The sequence below is a fragment of the Stenella coeruleoalba genome (assembly GCF_951394435.1).
Source record: "Stenella coeruleoalba genome assembly, chromosome: 5".
Classification (NCBI taxonomy): domain Eukaryota; kingdom Metazoa; phylum Chordata; class Mammalia; order Artiodactyla; family Delphinidae; genus Stenella; species Stenella coeruleoalba.
In genome coordinates, this window is record NC_137150.1 from 64,268,304 (window position 1) to 64,273,696 (window position 5,393).

The 5,393-nt window shown below is 39.7% G+C and overlaps 1 pseudogene across 1 annotated transcript; it reads left to right on the forward strand.

Annotated features, from left to right (window-relative positions):
* The first annotated feature begins 2,743 nt into the window (after positions 1–2,743).
* Positions 2,744–3,626, forward strand: LOC307186859 (zinc finger and BTB domain-containing protein 44-like; annotated as a pseudogene). The gene has a single exon. The product of its transcript is annotated as a zinc finger and BTB domain-containing protein 44-like (transcript).
* Positions 3,627–5,393: the final 1,767 nt, after the last annotated feature.

Genomic DNA, 5,393 nt, shown 5'->3' on the forward strand with positions numbered 1-5,393 from the left:
TCACAGCAAGATCTTTTTTGACCCACCTCCTAGAGAAATGGAAATAAAAACAAAAATAAATAAACGGGACCTGATGAAACCTAAAAGCTTCTGCACAGCAAAGGAAACCATAAACAAGATGAAAAAACTCTCAGAATGGGAGAAAATATTTGCAAATGAATCAATGGACAAAGGATTAATCTCCAAAATATGTAAACAGCTCATGCAGCTCAATATCAAAAGACCAAACAACTCAATCAAAAAATGGGTGGAAGACATAAATAGACATTTCTCCAAAGAAGACATACAGATGGCCAACAAACACATGAAAAGATGCTCAACATCACTAATTATTAGAGAAATGCAAATCAAAACTACAATGAGGTATCACCTCACACCAGTTAGAATGGGCATCATCAGAAAATCTACAAACAACAAATGCTGGAGAGGGTGTGAGAAAAGGGAACCCTCTTGCACTGTTGGTGGGAATGTAAATTGATACAGCCACTATGGAGAACACTATGGAGAACAGTATTAAAAAACTAAAAATAGAACTACCCTATGACCCAGCAATCCCACTACTGGGCATATACCCAGAGAAAACTATAATTCAAAAAGACACATGCACCCCAATGTTCATTGCAACACTATTTACAATAGCCAGGTCATGGAAGCAACCTAAATGTCCATTGACAGATGAAGGGATAAAGAAGATGTGGTACATATATACAATGGAATATTTCTCAGCCATAAAAAGGAACAAAACTGGGTCATGTGTAGAGATGTGGATGGACCTAGAAACTGTCATACAGAATGAAGTAAGTCAGAAAGAGAAAAACAAATATCGTATATTAACCCATATATGTGTAGTTAGAAAAATGGTACAGATGAACTGGTTTGCAAGGCAGAAATAGAGACACAGATGTAGAGAACAAATGTATGGACACCAAGGGGGGAAGGGAGGGTGGTATGAATTGGGAGATTGGGATTGACACATATACACTAATATGTATAAAATAGATAACTAATGAAAACCTGTATAGCACAGGGAGCTCCACTTCACTGTACAATAGAAACTAACACAACATTGTAAAACAACTATACCCCAATTAAAAAAATTAAAGATTGAAAAAAAAAGAAGTGAAGGTCTTTATAGGAAACTCAAGGCCACTGGGAAAAAGTGCTCTCTCTTCTTAATGAATACATTTGCATCCTTTTCCTTGTTCTTACAGGGCTGCTGTATTATTTCACTTTGCCTAAGAGCTTACTGATTCCTTTTGTTATATGGCCGTGGTTACTTTTCTATGTGAAAGTCAATATGTACCCAGGAGGATGTAGGACCCCAAAAGGGACTCTAGCTTTTCTGAAGCCTTTGGCAGTGAAAGCTTTCTGTTCTGGCAGACCAGTGTAGATATGCCACTAAAGACAGAGGACAAGAGCCTCCCTTGGTGCCTTTGCCTTATGTAGGATGACTCACCCGTGGAGGAAATTAGAAAATAAAGTCCAGTAAAATATCTCAAATTTAATGGGACTCCTATAATTGGTGACAAAAGACCACTAAGACTTTATGAGTCTAGGGGAAGGGATCATAAGGATTTTCAAAAAAAATGAGACATTACGCCTGAGGAGAAAATCTCCAGGCTGTGAGGAAAGATAGATACTGGGCTGTCACTCTGTCTGCAAGTGCCCAGCAGTAAACTCTATGGCCTATCGAAAGGCCTCAAGTAGGTTAACGTGTAGTCTTCAGAATATTGAAACTTAAAAAGTCTTTTTCCTAGGAAAAGGTGCCTTCCAAGCGGAAAAGTTTAAGTTTTAGATGAGAGTTAAAACTCTGAGCAAAATAAAACTTAAAACATATAAATTATGATATAAAGATAACTAAGTTATTAATGAAAATTTAAAGAGTATGTCTATTGTTTTCTAATATAAACACTCTCAAAAACATTTTTAGATGAGAAAAAGGAAAATTTAACGTTCATTGAATGACCTCTTGTCTCTCTTATTTATAACATAAAAAATAGAGGTAGGAAAATCGACAACAAGCCAACAATGAGTAGTTACCAAAAGGGAAAGAAAAAAACAAATACAGGAGACCCTTTCCATTTGTAAGATGATGAATTATAAAGACACAGCTTCCTGGGACTTCTCTGGTGGCGCAGTGGTTAAGAATCTGCCTTCCAATGCAGGGGATGTAGGTTCGATCTCTGGTCAGGGAACTAGATCCCACATGCATGCCGCAGTTAAGAGTTTGCATGCCACAACAAAGGAGCCTGCAAGCCACAACTAAGGAGCCCGTGAGCTGCAACTAAGGAGCTCACGAGCCGCAACTAAGGAGCCTGCCTGCCACAACTAAGACCCGGTGCAACCAAAAGGAAAAAAATATATATAGAGAGAGAGAGAATGATTTTTAAAAAAGACACAGCTGCGCCCCCCGGGGGAGGAGAGAGGGAGCGAGGCCGCGCGCTCCGCCCCCTTCCCCCGGGCTGCCGCCGCCACCGCCGCCACCACCCCCTCGCCGCCTCAGCCTGGCGGGGAGGAGGAGGAGGAGGAGGAGGAGCAGCAGGCCTCCGGCCCTGGCACCGCCGCCCGCAGGTTCAGTAGATGAAGGCGTCACTGAAGGGCTACCTACACTTCAGAGCACTTCTAGCACCAGTGCTCAGGCAGATGATGATGATCGCAGCACAGAACGGCCAAGTCCAAATGGTCCAGATAGACCGTTTCAGTGTCCAACATGTGGGGTGCGATTCAGAACCTGAAACAGCACATGCTCATCCACTCAGGAAAAACCATTTCAGTATGACCGCTGTGGGAAAAAGTTCACCAGGGCTTACTCGCTAAAGATGCATCGCCTAAAGCATGAAGGTAAACGCTGTTTCCGGTGCCAGATATGTAGTGCCACTTTCACTTCCTTCGGGGAATATGAACACCACATGAGGGTTTCCCGGCACATTATCCGCAAGCCTCGGATTTACGAGTGCAGAACATGTGGCGCCATGTTCACCAACTCTGGAAATTTAATCGTGCCCCTGAGGAGTCTGAACCATGAAACGTCAGAGCTAGCAAACTACTTCCAGAGCAGTGATTTCCTAGTACCGGACTACTTAAACCAGGAGCAAGAAGAGACCCTTGTTCAGTATGATCTTGGAGAACACAGTTTTGAAGACAACTCCTCTGTCCAGATGCCTGTAATTTCACAGGTCTCCTCGACCCAGAATTGTGAAAGCACTTTTCCCTTGGGGTCTCTTGGTGGGCTGACAGAAAAAGAGGAGGAAATGCCAGGGCAGCCAAAGAACAGTGCTTGTGCCGAGGCAACCAGAGAGGACCCCCCAAAATCAGAGCTATCTTCTGTAACTATTGAGTAATTTCATGGTTTGGCTTCATTTTTGATTTTTGGAAAGTGCCTGTGCTTGGTCTTGTACATTTGAATTTAATTTAACTTTTTAAGCAAAAAAGGGTTTGGGAAAGAATTTCCCTTTTTACTTTGTAAGTTCTGCAACTGATGTTTTATTTTTCATGACTGAGAGATTGCTTCTGTAAGTGCACAATAACATGGTGTTGAAATATAATAGAAACCTTGAGACTTAAGGAGAACCAGCTGACTTAAAACTGGTATCAGTTTCCTCTCCCATTATCAGGAGTAGGCTAACAACAGATCACTAGGTCAAGAAGAAATCAGGTGATTATTGACTTTCCTGAAATGAAAGCATACGCCAGAAACATATTACTGAGTGAATCTGGCAAATGGCCTGAATATCCTATATCCTATACACAGGATATTGTACAGTCTTTTGTAAAGCCTGTTGTTTTTGGAAGTATTTATGGTGAGCTTTCTTAAAAATTATTAGGGTATATACTTCTGAAATCCCACGTGTTTTGCGTGTGTGTTTTATTTTTTAAGCTTTGTCACTATAATTTTTCATGGTGAAAATCTGGTATTGGGATAGGTATTCCCTGTACCTTTATAGTACCACTCCTCCAAATAATCCTTCTTCTGTGAAAGAAGGCGAAGAAGCATGGTTAAGGATAGTCAACTTGTGCATGAAATGACCAGGAACAGAGAATATAGTGTGTGAATCGGCTTCATAGGAACTCTTTCATACAGCTTTTCTGGATAAAATTATTATTTACCTGGTCTTTGAATGTTAATGCCTGGCTAATTGGGTCATTGCCTAAATCAGTTTTCTCTTGCCTATATTTGGCATGATCCCATGAAAAGGAGATATACTGGAGATGTTCTATATTTTATACATAGGTTTGTGTATTGTTGAGGATGTTTTTATTCTGCTGTTTTGGACAAAATAAAGAATTCTCTGTTAAGGCTATATTCTTTTTTTTTTTTTTTTTTTGTGGTACACGGGCCTCTCACTGTTGTGGCCTCTTCCGTTGCGGAGCACAGGCTCCGGACGCGCAGGCTCAGCGGCATGGCTCACGGGCCCAGCCGCTCCGCGGCATGTGGGATCTTCCCGGACCAGGGTACGAACCCGTGTCCCCTGCATCGGCAGGCGGACTCTCAACCGCTGCGCCACCAGGGAAACCCTAAGGTTATATTCTTAACCCAACTGAGATTGTTTACAAAATACCCATATGACAGTGATAAATTGTCCTTACTCCAAAATATTTTAAGACATTGCCAAATGTCATATTAAAAGCAGTTAGGATAGTTTTTACGCAATGTAAGCAATAATGTAGAAGTAGAGGAGAGTCTATAAAATGATGATCTATGACTCAAATCTATTTGGGGAAAAAAAAAAGAATTGTTAAGACTAAAGAAAAACTAAAAACCTTAAATTAATGACTATTACCTCTTGCTGCTAAAAAAAGAAAAGAAACTTCGTGGTTTATAGTCGAAATATATATGATACTCTAGACTGGAATATACGTTTTTACCTGGTGCCATTAAAGCATCACTGACCTTGATCCTAAATATTCATGAGTCCATGAACAATGATCTTTTGAGTAACTCTTTTTTTCTATGTATATACCCAAAGTTTAATAATTATGAAAACACCTGATTAGGTTAGAAAAAGAAAATACAGTTTCTTATCCAAAACACAAGATCTCAGTTTTGTCTGGGTGCTAGTCGTTAATAATAAAATTTTTCTAAGTTATAATTAAAAAAAACACACAGCTTCCAACTGAAAAGACTTTAAAAAATCCGTTTAGTGAAGATTAGAGTTTCCATATTACTTTTTAAATGCATGAATAAAAAGTAAAATGTAAGCTAAGTTTATGTGATACTACTCAGATACTTTAATAAATTGTTTTATGTATTCTGGATGTGAAAGATAGCTACATATCTTCTCCTGGTTTTGCTATATGAGAAATAAAAATGCAAACAGAGCAAATGTGAGAAACACAGCATTTTACAAAGTGCTAAATTAAATGAAAATTCCAAAATTCTAAACACTTGCCTT